This window comes from Myotis daubentonii, chromosome X (genome assembly GCF_963259705.1).
Source record: "Myotis daubentonii chromosome X, mMyoDau2.1, whole genome shotgun sequence".
In the NCBI taxonomy this organism is placed as follows: Eukaryota; Metazoa; Chordata; class Mammalia; order Chiroptera; family Vespertilionidae; genus Myotis; species Myotis daubentonii.
The window spans coordinates 74,160,803-74,180,693 of record NC_081861.1 but is presented as its reverse complement, the minus strand read 5'-3'; positions in this window follow the sequence as shown (position 1 = coordinate 74,180,693).

The following is a 19,891-nucleotide window of genomic DNA, read 5'->3' as shown; positions in this document are numbered from 1 at the left end:
ACAAATATATATATATATATATATATACATATATATATATATATATATATATATATATATATATATATATATGGCTAAGCGACCTTCTGACCATCTGACCAGCCAATAGGTATGACACATACTGACCACCAGGGGCAGATGCTCAGCGCAGGAGCTGCCTAGCTGCAGTGACTTGGCAGTGGTGGTTCTCTGGTGACGCACCCTGGAACCAGAGAGGAGGGAGCCTGATTCCTCATGGGGCCATGCGATTCCACCTTTGGCCATGGGTTATGTTGTTGCTGCTACACTATTGGCCCAAATCTGGTTTACTACTAAGCTGTGGTGACTGCAGATGCTGCTGGCTGGGGAAGGACCACGGAGGTTGGCTCTATGGTGTGTCTGGCCCTTCTCGCCCAGTCCTGTCCCACTGGCCACCTTCTAATTAATTTCCTTTCAATGTGCATGAATCCATGCACCGGGCCACTAGTGTGTTCATAAAGATAGACAATATACTGAACCATAAACAAGTCCTAATTCATAAGAATTAAAAATGTAGAGGATGATTTCTAACAAAAATGGGTATAATTACATATCTACAAAGTTGAGAGACAATTATCTATGGAGCAATTGATTTTCTTCCTGTCCTTTTGAAAAAAAATTGACAGATTTATTATTGACTCTTACCAATGATATTTGCATGTAAATAGTCTAGGAGGACAATGATAGCACTTCATCCTAGAGCAGTTAAAATATTTGTTTTCTGACTAGCATAATAAGAAAAATATACCTCTTCAAGGAAAAGCTTGGGAAGATTTTCCAGAAGTCCCCTCATATGATTGCTGATTCCTACACACTGGTTTTCTCAGCTATGGGCACAAACCCAGTACATTGCCCATGTGTGCCTTAGAAGGCAAGGGAAACTGAAAACATGGAGTTCATGGTACTTGATGTGCTGTGCTATGAGTAATACATTTATTTGTCTCTGATATAAGATTCTTGTATCTTCTCTTGGCATCTATAAACTTTTGACAGACTAATTTGCTAGTTTGAAAGTAGGGTAAAATATTAGGTCCTTCATAATACTATATAAAATTAGTGATGATAGTGAAATCTTAACAGAGACTTAACTTTCTGAAAGAAGTGAGGACAAGGGTCCTACATGTACCATATTAGGGGATATGAGAAATCTTCCTGGGATTAGAAGGAAAATATTTTTGCCAAGAGACAGGAGGGTTGAAGATAAAGGTAGCTTAATGTTCAACATTTTATTAAGGCTGAATGTTGGAAGTAGGATTAAAGCAAGCTGCCCAATATTTTCTTACTCACTGCCCTCCAGGAGGGAAGAGGCAGTGAGTCAATGAATCTACAATACTAATAAAAAAGCATTAGATTAACTGATAAAGCAATTGCTTGAAATTTATTTGCTTGTTTTAAACAGCTAACAGACTCCTGGACACAAAAAGTCCATGTGTCTTAATTACTGGTGCAGAGCTATTCTGTTCCTTCATGTTCCCTGATCCCTTACTCTCCCTCTACCCCAGCCTCAGATACTAGGTAATATCGAGGTATGCTGGTAACTTCATGAAGGGGAGGGACTAAAATTTTATGGCTCTGTTGGATATATATATAAATAAATACCATACTGCCTGAATGTAAAAAGAGTGATTCAACTAATTGTGTTTGTGCAATGGTCATATGAAGGAGGTAAGCTAATATGAACTTGTGGCTGGAGACATTTGGACCAACTTAATATGTTTTTCTACTTGCTTCAACACCTGAATCTATAGTAAGAATTAATGTTATATACTTGTACATTCCTATCTATAAGTAGCAGAGAGCATTCTCTTTTTGGGAAAAGATGCAAATAGAGGAATACTAGTAGGACAAAACTCCCCACCACCATTTATACCAATGAGCATGTCAAAATTTAGTATCAGTGCCTCTACTTTCTAATGTCTAAAGCTTTCAATATATAAATGACATCATGACAATTTAGAGGTCACATTCTCAACAGCACTTACTATGGTATCATTACACTTTTGCCAGCAAAAGAATCTGATAAACCTTAAAAAAATTCTAGGGCCTTCTTATCTAGTAAATTTTCTTGGCACTACTTGTGAATTTATAATACTCAGTCCCTCCAACATTCAAGAAAAAAACTACTTTCTCTTCATCTCATCTGCAGTCTACCAAAAGAAATCTTAATATCCTATTAGCCTTTTTGGAGATTAGACTATATATATATATATATATATATATATGTATATATATATATATATATATATCCCAAGTTCAAAGGCTGTTAAATTGTGTTGTTTACCTATATCTGCTGGAGACCAATTCCAGCATGACAGCAGGGCTGCATCTGGGAATGGCTGAAGGCATTTTCCCAAACCTGAATAGGATACATTAAATTGATTTCTTGGCTGCCAGACAGCTAAAAGGCATCTTAATCTACATGTTATTGCCTCCTACTGGCCAAATACCTGAACAGCTGTAGGCTAATTCTCCCATTCTGACAATGCTTGTGTATACCCTTTGAAGTGTATATCTCTGCCTAGCCTCAGGGCAAGTTGTGTTAATAAAAAGCATGGGGTCCTGTGGATGAGGAGAACCTAAGACCTTAGGCTTTAAGACCTTAGAACTTAGCTCCTTTAGCTGAGCTCCTCTGACCCCTAAATGCCTTTCAAAATTATATTTCATCTCCGGAATCTTTATTAGTCTCTGGACTCTTATTTAACATCTACGCACAGCCTTCTCCAGATTCCTGAGCCCTTGTTGATGCCGGAACAAGAGCCCCAACATTAATGGACGCCAGAAGTGGGGCTTTCTGAACCCTGGCAGCACAAACAGTAATGGTGATGGGCATCTGGAAAAGAAGTATACACCTGAGCAGAAACAGCACCAGTGATGGTGGTAAGATTAACTGTACGTAGAGCCCATGTCAGCTTCGGAAGACCGCGGATCCGCAAGTGCATGGGTGATACTTTGTGTTTAAGTCAGATTATTATGGGGAAAAATTTGATAAGAAGGCAAAATGATAAAGAAATTGGAATATTAAAAGGTACTGTATACCCCGCGAATCACACAGGACGCCTCAAGAAGTCGAATTAAGGAGTCACATTTATTGCAAATCCGTGACTACGAGGGGGCATTTCGCTCTCCTAAATCTCGCAGTGCCCTCCCCAGCCCCAACATCAGATTTATATAGGCCAGTGATGGCGAGCCTTTTGAGCTCAGGGTGTCAGCATTTTGAAAAACCCTAACTTAACTCTGGTGCCGTGTCACATATAGAAATTTTTTGATATTTGCAACCATAGTAAAACAAAGATGTATATTTTTGATATTTATTTTATATATTTAAATGCCATTTAACAAAGAAAAATCAACCAAAAAAATGAGTTCGCGTGTCACCTCTGACATGTGTGTCATAGGTTCGCCATCACTGATATAGGCAAAGATCACAAAGGTATTGATTACATCCCAGGGTTTGGAATGAGGACCCTGGTTTGCACAAAGCAGTTACAGAAGCGAAATTGAGCCGATTAGTTATCTACCAAGATTAATTATAGTTTTGGGTCTTCAGACCACTGAGTTGACAGAAACATTATCTAGAGCCCTCGGGTCTTGGGACCACTGAGTCAACCCGAACGCATTATCTGTAGCCACTGAGGCAATTTAAGATAATTGTGCTGTCCTGCTTCTCAGGTACAGAAGAATGTGCTTTTTAAAACCAGTATGACCACAACCAATGGGGTATTCACATTACAATCAATAAGGTATTCAATCGAATGGGATGATTTATATAATTCAGAAAATCAAAATAACTTTTCTATTGTTAAAACAAAGCAAATAAGTACAGAAGCCAAACAGCGAGTTAAAGTTAAACTATAGTTTCTACCTGAGATGATTGCTACCATACTTCAGTACTTTTTAAAATCAGGCTGAAAAAAGAGTGCCATAGTCATCTTTAATGAGGTTTCTTGTTCAAATTATAAAAAAACCTAATCTGTTTTGAGGACCGAAAATCTGTAATTTCTAAAAAGCTGCCGGATCCTCAGCTTCTAAATTCAAAAGCGGCTCGAGAGATTAAAAGCAGCTCTTGCAAAAAGATTACTTACAGCTTTGTTTAAAAATTATAGAAGAGGCAGCGCCTCAGTCTGGGCAGTGGGACCCTGTGGACAGAGGCTGGGCCTGTGAGGTGCAGGGGAGGAGCCCAAGCTGCCAGAGCGGCCCCGGAGTCCAGCCAAGACAGTGAAGTTGGCCACCAAATCATGCCCCGAGTGCTACCAACAGGTGGGCGGCAGGCCGGCAAGCGGGCGGCCATTGCCGGCAGCGGTTGGCTATGGAGAGGCCTGTCGCAGGGTACCGGCGGCCGAGCGGTGGGCGGGCCCTTGGGATCGGCGGCCACAGGGCACCCGGACTGCAGGCTGAGCCAGGGGTGGCTGGGCCAGCGCCCAACTGGCGGCGGCGAGATGGCCCTATGGAGGGTGGCGCGGAAGGGGGCATGGGCTGGTGCCTGCTGTCTCAGTGGCTCCAGTGACAGCGGCGGGTCTGCACCCTGGAGCCCCTCGTGCCCGGACGGGAAGGCGCGGGTGCCCCCTGGAGCTGGCTCCTGGTGCTGGGCGCCCCCACGGGAGCAGGGACCCCTCTGTCTGCGCCCCGCCCCGAGCTGATGACAAAAGGGGCCGCAGTGTCACGGTTTTCTATTTTGGCGAGTTTGGAGATCTTTTTATTATTATTATTATTATTCTAAATGCACTTCCGAGGTTTGTGACGTGAAAAAAAAAATATAGAAGAACTTGTAGGGAAATGCCAAGTTTGGCAAGGTCACCTTGGGTGCTAGTTTTTACTTCGGAATGTTATGGGGCAACCCGTAAGAGACTACCACCAGAGCCAAAGGGTAGAATTTAGGAGCCTTTATTAGCTGGCCAGCGACTGCAGTTACAGCACCCCGCCGTAGCAAGGACCGAACTGCAGCCCCAACCAGATGTAGAAGTAAGCTTTTATTCACAAAAACCACAAAACGGTTGGCTAAACACACACAAAGTTCGTCGCTCCATTTCTCAACACAGGTCACAGACTCATACCTTTGAAAGGTCACAGGTTACAGACTCATACCTTAGAAAGGTTAGGCTCTTCACCCCTGGCTAAACCATGACCTGCTTGTAAAAAATGTTAAGAGGGAGCTGTGATCTTTGCAACAGAGCTAGAGACTGCGATGACCTAATTTAACTGTAACCTTCTATTGTTCCTAAGCCCTGTGGCATTTATTACAGGAAAGTGAAATAGGAAAAAATTTAAAATCTGTCTTTTTCTAATAAGCATGACTTTGGGGAAAAAATATGCCATCTGCGTCATTTGCTGAAACTTCCCCAAAGCAGGATGTGGGAGAAGGGATAAAGGGAGCTGAAGGGGCGAGGGCTACGCCATCCATCTTACCTTGGCTATGTGCTCGGTTATGCTGTCCATCTTACCTTGGCCATGTGCTCAGCAAAGGCTTCTTCCCGGAAGCCCAAGCCTCTGCTACTCTGCTAGCCACACCCAAGACTTCATTAAACTAACCAATGGCAATCAAGGAACGTGTGCACCATGGATGTGACCACATCCTGTGTGACAAGACCCGACTTGCGCCTGGCCAATAGGCAGGGCCCACAGTCATCTCTCCTCCCCTCACTCCACCCCCCTATTAAAACCCCTTTTTCCCATGGGGCTGTCTCTCTCGTCTCACCGTTGCATCGGTGGAGGCTGGGAGCCAGACCCAGGTCTGTAATAATAATAATAAAAGACTCTTTGCTTTTGCATCGGACACGGCTGGCTCCCTGGTGTGGTTTTTTGGGGATCTTGAAATCTAGGCATAACAGGAGCCATATGATGAACTGATATGGATGCCCCTTCCCCAAGTATGCTCATTTAAAGTCTCTTTCTCATAATTGAAAAATTTTTCAAAATTTAGAGATGTGTCTGGGATTTCTGTGCACATGTAAAGAGAAAAACTAGCTTAAAACAAATGCACACGTTGTCTGATTTTGGATATTAGATAGAGTTTTGAGCTTGAATCTCTCTACAAGTGTACAAAATAAAAACCCAAGACTGATTATTTCCTAAGAAAGATGGTGAATTTGACCCAGGAAAAAAGATGCAGGCTAGGTTCTAGCAACAAGATTGGCATTTTTCATAATAAAGGGTAGTATTTAAAATGCTAATGAACTCCATTCCAAAGTTAACTTAAGGCTGCAAAGAAAATCAGTAAATTGTCTAATAATTAAAAATCTAGGTATCCAAGGTAAAATCTGGCAATGCCCTTTGTTAATAAGGGAGGTGCTAGTCACCCTTCTCTCAGAAGTCAAGTGGCTAGGCCAAAAAACTTGTTTCGCCAGCCAAAGACAAAAACAGCTTTTCCTTGTGGTGGCAAGAAAAATGTAACTCTTTTGAAATCAAGCTCCACCCACCCACCCCCAATGGCCACAACCAGCAAAAGAATGTAACTAATTTACATTTATATGGCTACCCATCTCTAGCAGCTTAATCTAAAGAAATGATAAATATTTGACTTGCCAGATCTAAAAGCTTTTGGAAGAAATTGGGAGAGATTATAGTTGTGATAACTAAATGCCTATAGAAATTTATATTTAAGAAAATCTCAAGTTTTCTCTGAAAAAATTAGGAATTTAAAATATATTGCTTATTGGTCTAATTGAAAAAGAGGATAAATTCTGTGATCCCAGCCGAAATTTTTAATACAATATTCAATCTAAATTTAATTGATATCTCTTAATAATTATAAAAAGTATATGAAAGGGCAAGGGCTACGCCCTCCATCTTACCCCGGATCCTCCATTTTTGGGCAGCAGCCATTAGCCATGTGCTCAGCAAGGAGCTTCTTCCCGGAAGCCCAAGCCTCTGCTAACCAATGACAATCAAGGGAAGTGCACGCCATAAACACAACCACATCCTGTGTAACAAGACCCAGACTTGTGCCTGGCCAATCGGCAGGGCCCACAGTCCTCTCTCCTCCCCTTACTTCAACCCCCCTATAAAACCCCTCTTCCCACAGGGCTAGCTCTCTCTGCCCCCTGCTGCTGCGTCGGCAAGTGTGGTCGGGGAGCACAAGCCAGCTCAAATAAAGAGTCTATCTGCTTTTGCATCCGACACGGCTGGCTCCCTGGTGGTCTATTGGGGATCCTGAAATCTGGGCTTAACATATATAATCTTTAAATCATATATATATATATATATATATATATATATATATATATATATAGATGGTTTTTCCACATTGAATTTCAATGCTATAACTGAGGGATGATTTTTGAAAAGCTCCAAGGGCTTGGGGTGATTCAAAAGGTTTGTTCTCTCTTCTTAAAGGAAATATTTTTGAATTTAACCAATTTAACATACTTGAAATCACATGGAAAGCTTTATCAAATAAAAATTAATAGATATATTTTACTTATATACATATATCTTAAACGTTATGAAAGTTTTGGCCTCTAAGAAAGGGAAAAACAAGTTATTTTGTTTAATATCTCTTGAAATACAGCAGTGGAACTTTAAGATGTAACTTAAAAGACAAAACGTCCTCACTGCCTGCATTTTTAATTAGGCAGAAGGTGGAGAAGCTTTTGTGCCTCCTGAATCGAATGTATAACTTTATTAAACTTACTTGCTTTGCTTTTTTAATTAAAATGCCTACTTTAATTACTTAATAAATTAGCTTTTAAAAATACAAAGTTTCATATAATTTAAGTTAGATGAGAAGCCAATATCTTTGTAAGCAATTTAATCCTAGTAAAGTCTAACAAAATTACTGAAGGCTTCCTATGATTCTTCTTTATATGCAAATAAACCAAAAGTGAATGCTGTTTAAAAATATTATTCTAAATATAATAAAAATGAGAAATTATAAAATTTTGAAATCTCTTCCACTAATAGTTACAGGGTAATCTAAAGATCATTATTAAAATACCAAATCTGAAAATAAATATAGTCACCATGATCATAAGGGAAGTTTAAATGTGACATGGCCTGACACTATCAGGCAACATCTAAGAAGTAACCATGTCTGTTTCTTGGTGTAAAAAAGAAAGACAAAGACTTTTTCTTTTTTTAAAAAATATATTTCTTTATTGATTTCAGAGAGGAAGGGGGAAGGAGAGAGAGATAGAAACATCAATGATGAGAGAGAACCATTGATTGGCTGCCTCCTGCATACCCCCTACTGGGGAACGAGCCCAAAACCCAGGCATGTGCCCTCAGCCGGAATCGAACCTGGGACCCTTCATTCCAGAGGCTGATGCTCTATCCACTGAGCCAAACCGGCTAGGGCGACTTTTCCTTTAAGTTAAAATTCTCTAAGCTGGCCTGTAAATTACTCTGGAAGTAAACAGAGGTTTCCTTCAAACATCTGGAGGACTGTAATTAATAATATTAGGCCTAATTTAGAAAGGTAAGTAATTCATGTTTTTGCCTCCCTGAATATAGCTAGTGTAAAGTTACTCAAAGACTAATTATAGAAATTTAATTAATGTCATTTACTTTACATAATCTAGGACAAATAAAGTTAAGAAATAAACCTTATTTCTGATTAATTAAAATTAGCTAATTAAAGTAAATATTCAAGAAAACTTAATTGTATTAAACAGGAAACTGTTCCTGAAGTATTAACTAATTTTTTTATTGATGGTTCAAAATTGCTTAATATGCAATAAATCCAGAGCAGTCGTATTTCTATACAAAAAAATAAAAATTCAAAGTTATCAAGACTGCATTGCAAAATTTCCAAAAGTCTCCTAATAATTAAATCAAAAAAGGGGGGATAGTGGAATAATGCCCTGTAAGTAAAAGACTTAATTACATTAAAAACTGTTTACTTTGAAAATTAATTTTCACTTGTAATGCTAATAACAAGACACCCATAAAAACACACATGGTGTCAAAATAAGCCAAAGGAAAATCATTTGGGCAAAAATTAAAAGGATCCCAAATCTGATTTATAGAATGATTCCTTTATTAACCTTTGGTCGAGAATATGTTTGTATATTTCTAGAAAACTCCTCCAAGCCCATGTGGATTCCTGCAACAACGGACCCCAGAGAGGAACTGGCAGGACTGCTGCAGCCACAGAATAGCAGTGGCCCCTCAATACAAGGAGAGAAACAGTCCAGAAAGGAAGATGGTGAAGATGCTTGCCATACTAGCAGTTAGCAGCTGTGCATCGCTGCAGGTTGCCCAGGACCAAACCAGAGAGGTCGGACCTGCACTGCCACCATTTGTCCACCATCCAGAACTGAAATATCATTGCTGACATGTACACAAAGAAACTGTTGAACATTGAAATTGGGATTCTAAGAACTGTTGGCCCAGAAAGAAACTTACTGCAAACTGATTCCTTTAATGCCTGGCAGTAATTTGGAGACATGATAGATCTCTGTCTTCCCATTGAATTTAAAAATCTTAGAATTAGAAAGAGAGCAACAAGAAAACCCCAGAGTGAGCAGAAGGAAGGAGATAATAAAGATTAGAGCAGAAATAAATGACATAGAGACCAAAAAAAACAATACAGAAAATCAATGAAACCAAGAGCTGGTTCTTTGAAAGGATAAACAAGATTGACAAACCTCTAGCCAGGCTCACGAAGAAGCAGAGAGAGAGGACCCAAATAAACAAAATCAGAAACGATAGAGGCGAAATAAAAACAGACCCCACAGAAATACAAATGATTGTTAAAAAATACTATGGACAGCTCTACTCCAACAAACTAGACAACCTGGAGGAAATGGACAAATTCCTAGAAAAATACAACATTCCAAAACTCAATCAGGAAGAATCTAAAAATCTCAACAGGCCAATAACTATGGAAGAAATTGAAGCAGTCATCAAAAAGCTTCCATCAAACAAAAGCCCAGGACCAGACGGCTTCACAGGGGAGTTTTACCAAACATTCAAGGAAGAACTAAAACCTATCCTCCTCAGACTACTATAAAAAATTCAAGAGGAAGGAACACTTCCAAGCTCATTCTATGAAGCCAGCATCACCCTAATACCAAAACCAGGTAAAGACAACACAATGAAAGAGAATTACAGGCCAATATCCCTCATGAACATAGATGCCAAAATCCTCAACAAAATCTTAGCAAATCGGATCCAGCAGTACATAAGAAAGATCATACACTATGACCAAGTAGAATTTATCCCAGGGATGCAAGGATGGTACAATATCCGCAAATCAATAAACGTGATACATCACATAAACAAATTGAAAGAAAAAAACCACATGGTCATATCAATTGATGCAGAAAAAGCATTTGACAAAATTCAACACCCATTTTTGATAAAAACTCTCAGCAAGGTGGGAGTAGAAGGATCATACCTCAACATAATAAAAGCCATATATGACAGGCCCACAGCCAGCATCATACTCAACGGACAAAAACTAACACCATTTCCCCTAAGAACAGGAACAAGACAGGGATGCCCCCTCTCACCACTCCTGTTCAACATAGTTCTGGAAGTGTTAGCCATTGCAATTCGGCAAGAAGAAGAAATAAAAGGCATCCAAATTGGAAAAGAGGAAGTAAAACTGTCCTTATTTGCAGACGACATGATATTATATATACAAAACCCTAGATATTCCATCAAAAAGCTACTAGACTTAATACATGAATTTGGCAATGTAGCAGGTTACAAAATTAACCCCAAGAAATCTGAGGCATTTCTATACACCAATAGTGAACTTTCAGAAAGAGAGATTATAAAAACAATCCCGTTTACCATTGCACCAAAAAAATTAAGCTACCTAGGAATAAACTTAACTAAAGAGGTAAAAGACCTCTACTCAGAAAACTACAGGACGTTGAAAAAAGAGATAGAGGAAGACATAAACAGATGGAAGAACATACCTTGTTCATGGATTGGTAGAATCAACATCATTAAAATGTCCATACTACCCAAAGCAATCTGTAAATTCAACGCACTTCCCATTAAAATACCAATAGCATACTTCAGAGATCTAGAACAAACTCTCCAAAAATTCATCTGGAATAAAAAAAATACCCCGAATAGCTGCAGCAATCCTGAAAAAGAACAAAGTAGGTGGGATCTCAATACCAGATATCAAGTTGTATTACAAAGCCACTGTTCTCAAAACTGCCTGGTACTGGCACAAGAATAGGCATATAGATCAATGGAATAGAATAGAGAGCCCAGAAATCAGCCCCAACCAATACGCTCAATTAATATTTGACAAAGGAGGCAAGAACATACAATGGAGCCAAGATAGTCTCTTCAATAAATGGTGTTGGGAAAATTGGACAGATATATGCAAGAAAATGAAACTAGACCACCAACTTACACCATACACAAAAATAAACTCAAAATGGATAAAGGACTTAAATGTACGACAGGAAACCATAAAAATTCTAGAAGAATACAAAGGCCACAAAATCTCAGACATATGCCGAAGCAATTTCTTCACTGATACAGCTCCTAGGCCACTTGAAACTAAAGAAAAAATGAACAAATGGGACTACATCAAAATAAAAAGCTTCTGCACAGCAAAAGAAACCATCAACAAAACAACGAGAAAACCCAGTGTGTGGGAAAACATATTTGCCAATGTTATATCTGATAAGGGCCTAATCTCCAAATTTATAGGGAACTCATACAACTTAACAAAAGGAAGATAAACAATCCAATCAAAAAATGGGCAATGTACCTAAATAGACACCTTTCAAAAGAGGACATTCAGAAAGCCAAGAGACATATGAAAACATGCTCAAAGTCACTAATCATCCGAGAGATGCAAATCAAAACAGCAATGAGGTACCATCTCACACCTGTCAGACTGGCTATCATCAACAAATCAACAAACGACAAGTGCTGGAGAGGATGTGGAGAAAAAGGAACACTTGTGCACTGCTGGTGGGAATGCAGACTGGTGCAGCCACTATGGAAGACAGTATGGAGTTTCCTTAAAAAACTGAAAATGGAACTCCCATTTGACCCTGTGATCCCACTTCTAGGAATATATCCCAAGAAACCAGAAACACCAATCAGAAAGGATATATGCACCCCTATGTTCATAGCAGCACAATTCACCATAGCTAAGATCTGGAAACAGCCTAAGTGCCCATGAGTAGATGAATGGATTAGAAAACTGTGGTACATCTACACGATGGAATACTATGCTGCTCTAAAAAGGAAGGAACTCTTACCATTTGCAACAGCATGGATGGAACTGGAGAGCATTATGCTAAGTGAAATAAGCCAGTCAATAAAGGAAAAATACCACATGATCTCACTCATTCATGGACAATAGAGACCATTATAAACTTTTGAACAATAATAGATGCAGAGGCAGAGCTGCCTCAAACAGATTGTCAAACTGCAGCGGGAAGGCCGGGGAGGGTTGGGGGACAGGAGGTAGGGGGGTAAGAGATCAACTAAAGGACTTATATGCATGCATATAAGCATAACCAATGGACATAAGACACTGGGGGATAGGGGAGGCTAGGGGGACAGTCTAGGGCGGGGGGATAAAATGGACACATATGTAATACCCTTTGTAATACTTTAAGCAATAAAAAAATACAAAAAAATAAAAAATATAAAAAATAAAAACTAATAATAATAAAAAAAAAGAAAATGTGAATTTAAAAATCTTAAAACATACATTCTTATTAAATTTAAAAAATCAAAAAGGGCAAGAGGTCAGAGACCAATTCCAGCATGACAGCAGGGCTGCATCTGGGAATGGCTGAAGGCATTTTCCCAAACCTGAATAGGATACATTAAATTGATTTCTTGGCTGCCAGACAGCTAAAAGGCATCTTAATCTACATGTCATTGCCTCCTACTGGCCAAACACCTGAACAGACATAGGCTAATTCTCCCATTCAGACAATGATTTTATATATCCTTTGAAGTGTATATCTCTGCCTATCCTCAGAACAAGTTGTGTTAATAAAAAACATGGGGTCCTGGGAACAAGGAGAACCTAATACCTTAGTCCAGTGGTTCTCAACCTTCCTAATGCCGCGACCCTTTAATATAATTCCTCATGTTGTGGTGACCCCCAATTTCATTGTTACAAATTGAACATAAAGCATAGTGATTAATCACCAAATTATATGTTTTCCGATGGTCTTAGGCGACCCCATGTGAAAGGGTCGTTCAACCCCCAAAGGGGTCGCGACCCACAGGTTGAGAACCGCTGTCTTAGACTTTAAGACCTTAGAACTTAGCTCCTTTAGCTAAGCTCCTCTGATCCCTAAATGCCTTTCAAAATTATATTTCATCTCCAGACTCTTTATTAGTCTCTGGATTCCTATTTAACATCTACACACAGCCTTCTCCAGATTCCTGAACCCTTCTTGATGCTGGGACAAGAACCCGGGCACATATCTTCAGAAAAAAATCGCTTCTACTGTCATGTTAAACAACCTGCTTCCCTATTTATAGTGGTCTGGCCCTCTAGCAACTTCAGTCCGAAATTATAGCTAATATGCCTACAAACGTCAGGTGGTCATAATAATCTGGCCACTCATTGTATATCTGTCATTGTTTTTCATATCCATTCAGCTACACTATGACTTTTGGTTGGAGGATTTCAGCCATTTACATTCAAAATGATTATTGATAGATCTGTATTTATTGCCATTTTATTCTTTTTTAAATTTTTTTTATTTTTTTTATAATTAAATCTTTATTGTTCAGATTATTACATTTGTTCCTCTTTTTTCCCCCCATAACTCCCCTCCTCCCAATTCCCACCCCACCCTCCGCCCTCACTCCCCACCGACTGTCTTCATCCATAGGTGCACGATTTTTGTCCAGTATCTTCCCGAATCTCCCACACCCCTTTCCCCCCCAAGAATAGTCAGTCCATTCCCTTTCTATGTCCCTGATTCTATTATGATCACCAGATTATTTATTCACTTGATTCTTAGATTCACTTGTTGATAGATGCATCTTTGTTGTTCATAATTTGTATCTTTACCTTTTTCTTCTTCTTCCTCTTCTTAAAGGATACCTTTCAGCATTTCATATAATACTGGTTTGGTGGCGATGAACTCCTTTAGCTTTTCCTTATCTGTGAAGCTCTTTATCTGACCTCCAGTTCTGAATGATAGCTTTGCTGGATAAAGTAATTTTGGTTGTAGGTTCTTGGTATTCATCACTTTGAATATTTCTTGCCATTCCCTTCTGGTCTGCAAAGTTTCTGTTGAGAAATCAGCTGACAGTCGTATGGGTATTCCCTTGTAGGTAACTGACTTTCTTTCTCTTGCCGCTTTTAAGATTCTTTCTTTGTCTTTTGCTCTTGGCATTTTAATTATGATGTGTCTTGATGTGGTCCTCTTTGGATTCCTTTTGTTTGGGGTTCTCTGCATTTCCTGGACCTGTAAGTCTATTTCTTTCACCAGGTGGGGGAAGTTTTCTGTCATTATTTCTTCAAATAGGTTTTCAATATCTTGCTCTCTCTCATCTTCTGGCACCCCTATAATTCTGATGTTGGTACACTTGAAGCTGTCCCAGAGGCTCCTTACACTATCTTCGTATTTTCGGATTCTTTTTTCATTTTGCTTTTCTGGTTGGGTGATTTTTGCTTCTTCGCATTTCAAATCATTGCCTTGATTCTTGCGCTCCTCTGGTCTGCTGTTGGGAGTCTGTATAGTATTCGTTATTTCAGTCCGTGCATGCTTAATTTCTAGTTGGTTCTTTATCATAACATCGAGGTTCTCGTTAGTTTTCTTGAGGATCTCACTACATTTATTGGCGGCTTCTAGACAGTTCTTAAGAGACCTTAAAAGTGTGGTTCTGAACTCAATATCCTCCATTGACAGTTTTGTCCTGTTTCTTTGTCTCCGCATTTTTTATGCTTTCTTGGTACTCCCCCTAGTGTTCTTTGTGCGCAGTCTTGTTGTAGTTAAGCCTTGATTGTTTTCGGCAATACCGGGGGTGATTTGACCTCCAGGCTAACTCGCCATTCTATTCTTTATAACTTTGCTGCTCTGTGTGTTGTTTTTTCTTTCATCTTCTTAAAGAAGAACTGTACCATTTCTTGTAACACTGGTTTGGTGGTAATAAACTCCTTTATCTTTTCCCTATCTGTAAAGTTCTTTATTTCTCCCTTAATTTTAAATGATAGCTTTGCTGAGTAAAACAGTCTTGGTTGTAGGTCTTTGCTTTTCATCACTCTGAACATTTTATGCCAATCCTGTCTGGCCTGAATTGTTTCTGTTGGGAAATCAACTGACTGTCTTTTCAGAGATCCTTCTATCTTGTTGCTTTTAAGATTCTCTCCTTTCCTTTTACTTTTGCCATTGAATTATGATGTGTCTTGGTTTGGGCCTCTTTGGGTTCATATGTTTTGGGACTATCTACACTTTCTGCATTTGTGAGTATTTTTCTTTCACCAGGTTAAGGAAGTTTTCAGCCATTATTTCTTTTCTTTTCTTTTTCAAATGAAAGAAAATTATTTCATAAAAATTATTCCCACCCTAACTGGTTTGGTTCAGTGGATGGAGCGTCGGCCTGTGGACTGAAGAGTCCCAGGTTCAGTTCCGGTAAGGGGGCATGTGTCTTGGTTGTGGGCACATCCCCATTATGGGGTGTGCAGATGGCAGCTGATCAGTGTTTCTCTCTCATCGATGTTTCTAGCTCTCTGTCCCTCTCCCTTCCTCTCTGTAAAAAATCAATAAAATATATTAAAAAATTATTCCCAACATAGGCATGCTAAAGAGAAAAACATTGAACAAATTGGTTACTGCCTTAAAATTAAAAAGAAGGGATATTCTCATTTTAGTTTATACAAGTATGTAATCATACATTGATGAAGATACTTTTGTTTCCAAATATCACACAAATTGGTTTAATCAAAATTATTGATTTACTCTAAGTATTTGGTATTTGACTGGACTCCAAAGGCAGGAGTGAGGCTGGGCACTAAATATCAGAAACTGCAACACTATCAGGAATCTGTCATTTCTCTTCAAATAGGTTCTTGATCCCTTGTTCTCTTCTCCTTCTGGAACCCCTATGATAGAAATGTTGTTACACTTCATGTTGTCCCAAAAGTTCCTTAAACTATCCTCATTACTTTAATTTTTTTTCTTTTTGTTGCTCCGATTGGGTGTTTTCTGTTACCTTGTCTTCTAAACCACTGATTTGATATTTTGCTTTATCTAACCCACTATTGATTCCTCCTAGTGTAGTTTTCATTTCAGATACTGTAGTCTTCATTGCTGAGTGGTTCTTTTTCATGGTTTCTATGTCCTTGTTCATGCTTACTATCTCCTTGTTTAAGTTCTCATTGATTTTATTCATTCTTCCTCTAAGTTCTTTGAGCATCCTTATAACCATTTTTTTGAAGACTATATCTGATAGTTTGCTTGCCTCCATTTAATGTAGCTAGTTTTCTGGAGATTTTTCCTTTTGTTTCATTTGGGAAACATTTCTTTGTATCTCCATTTGGGCTGCCTCTTTGCATTTGTTTCTGTGTATTAGGTAGATGTTCTATGTCTTCCAGTTTTGGGAGGGTGGCCTTATGTAGTAGGTGTCCTGTGGGGCCCAGTGGCACAGTCTCCTTGATGACCCGATATGCATGTTCTAGGAATTTTCCTTATGTGGATTATGTGAGCACTCCTGTCGTAATTGAGTCTTGATTGTTGCTGGCTCATTCACACATGGGGTCGACTTTCAGGTTGGATGACTGTGAGGATTGATCTCAGCCATAGTGTACAAGCTGCTGTGTGGCTGCTGAACACATGAAGCAAAATTTTCTTATCCTGCTGAGGTCTCCCTTTGGATATGCCACTTGTAAAGCTAATTGGATCCTGTTCTGATATTGTCTAAAGCTTGTCTCTGGGTGTGTTGGTTCAAGGGCCTGTTGGTAGGGACTCTGGTGCAGGTCAATGTCAGACACTGCCTGTGACTTGCCCTGGGCAACCTGTTTGAAGCTACAAAATGATCCACAGTTTGGGGCTGCCTCTGTTGGGTCTGGATGTATGTGGGAAGGATAAAGCTGTGCACCAAGGTTTGCTTCTACTAGCATTGAGTCTGAGGGCAGGTCAGCAGAAGGCACCCCAAGATCCTCCTCTGCCTGCCTCCACCTGCTGGCTACCTGTTAGGCTCAGTCACTGAAAAAAGCCTCTGGCAGTACTGAGTTGCATGAGATAGGTTCTCAGTGAGTCACCAGATAGGAGTGAGTGGTGTTCACTGGACTGATACAGGTTCAAACTTGGTGTCAGTTTTGTGTCTTAGGCCACTCAGCGAAAGTCCCAGGATATACCAAGGCTAGCTGCCACCCACTGGGTGCCTATAGACTTTGTGGTAGGGTGGGCCATCAGGGAGTTGTCAGGACGAGGCCAGCAGTTTATCAGCCCAAAGAGATCAGGATTTGGCCATGTGAAGGGAGGGCTCTGCACTGGTTGGGTGTGTCAGGGAAAAATGACCCCAGTCCTAGAGCCACACAACTCAGTCTTCTGAATTTGGCACAGACCTCTTGGAAAGCCAGAGCTCAACAGGGTGGAGCAGCAGGGAGTTGGGAGGGTGGGGCCACCGAGAATCTGAAGGGTAGGGATAGTATGCCTCCTGTTATGAGGAGGCAATCTTCAGGCTCATAGGAAAATGGGTGGAATGGCTCTTGCCCCAGAGCCACACAACTCAGCATCACAGATTCTCACCCCACCCCCACCCCCTTGCCCCAAGTCTTCCCAGACCTCTACACCCTGACTCAAGTAAATGACTCTTCTGCAGGGTATGGGCTGTGAAGTGTGGGGCAACAGGGCGTCCAGAGAGGCTGGGGCTATTGCATTGCTCAAGGCTGATGCTTTATGGAAGGTAGTGATCCACCCAGGAAAGATGGTGCCTGCAGAGTTGGAGTATAACACAGCATAGGGATCCCGGCTCTCTCCCTTCAGCTATTTCCCCAGAGCCACAAACCCTAGGCACTCCTCACATGACTCTAATCTGCTTTGACCTTCCTCCACCAGAACCCAAAGTGAGTGACTGTGAATGATATTTTTTTGTGTGCTGGCCTTTTAAGAGGCTCCCTGAGTCTCTAGAAGACATCCACCTCTCCCTAGTGGACAGAATTCCCTTTGATTTTCATAGCCAGATGCCATTTGGGTGCCTCTTCTAGGCCCTGGTACACTCGGTGGGGAGCCTGGTGTATGGTTGCGACCCCTCGCTTCTGAAGGTGAATCTTTGTAGCTGAGATATCCCTCCAGAACCTCAGAGACCACTTGTGGGAGCAGGGCCATCCCTTTTCATGTCTCTATCCTCCCTACCAGTCTAGATGTTGCTTCTTCTGTAAATCCTTGGTTATAAGACATCTCTTCAGCTGGTCTTCAGTTGATTATTTAGGTTTATTATTCTATATTTTAGTAGTTAATTCCAGTTTGGTCCTGAGAGGAGGTGAGTGTAACTTCCACCTACTCATTTTCAAAACGTGTCTATTTAGGTCCTTTGCCCATTTTTTAATTGGATTGTTTATCTTCCTTTTGTTAAGTTGTATGAGCTTCCTATAAATTTTGGAGATTAAACCCTTATTGGATATGAGTTGGAAAATACGTTCTCCCATACAATGGGCTCTCTTATTATTCTGTTGATGGTTTCTTCTGCTGTGAAGCTTTATATTTTGATATAGTCTTATTTTTTTTATTTCCTCCTTAGTTTCCATTGTCCTAGGAAATGTATCGGTAAACATATTGCTATAAGATATGTCTGATATTTTGCTGCCTATGGATTCTTCTAAGATTTTTATGGTTTCCCATCTTAAATTTAAGTCTTTTATCATTCTGAGTTTATTCTTGTTTATGGTGTAAGTTGGTGATCTAGTTTCATTTTTTTGCATGTATCTGTCCAGTTTTCCCAATGCTATTTATTGAAGAGACTGTTTTGACTCCATTGAATGTCCTTCCTTCCTTTGTCAAATATTAATTGAGCATAATGACTTGGGTCGATTTCTGGGTTCCCTGTTCTGTTCCTTTGGTCTATATGTCTATTCTTGTGCCAGTACCAGGCATTTTGAGAACTGTGGCTTTGTAATATAACTTGACATCTGGTATTGTGATCCTTCCAACTTTGTTCTTTCTCAGGATTGCTGCAGCTATTGGAGGTTTTTAATTCCATATACATTTTTGGAGAGTTTGTTCTAGGTCTGTGAAATATGCCACTGGTATTTTAATGGGGATTGCATTGAATCAATAGATTGCTTTGGGTAGTATGGACATTTTAGTGATGTTGATCCTACCAATCCATGAACACGGTATATTCTTCTCCTTGTTTATATCTTCTTCTGTCTCTTTTCTCAATGTCCTGTAGTTGTCTGAGTATAGGTCTTTTACCTTCTTCATTAAATTTATTCCAAGGTATCTTAATTTTTTTTGCAATGATAAATGGGATTGGTTTTTTTTATTTGTATATTTCCCTTTTTATGAGTTCATTATCCTATATAATAAAAGCTTAATAGGCTAAGTGTCTAATCATTCAACCATTTGACTTAGTCACTATGACGTGCACTGACCACCAGGGGGCAGATGCTCTGACTGGTAGGTTAGCTTGCTATTGGCGTCCAGCTGATAGGTACTGGACAAGATGGGCTGGCCACACCCTGGAACCCTCCTGCAGTACCTCCCCAGGCCCGATCATGCACCTGTGCGATCCCTCGGCCTGGCCTGGACCCTCTCACAAACCGTGACCCCTCAGGGCATGTCGGAAAGTGTTTTTCGGTCTTATCCCCACAGACCAGGCCCTCAGGACCCCACTGGTGCATGAATCTGTGCATTGGGCCTCTAGTTGGTATATAAAAATGCCATAGAATTCTGGCTGTTAATTTTGTACCTTGCTATGTTACTACTTGATTTATTAAATCTAGTAGTTTTTTGATGGAGTCTTTAGGGTTTTCTAT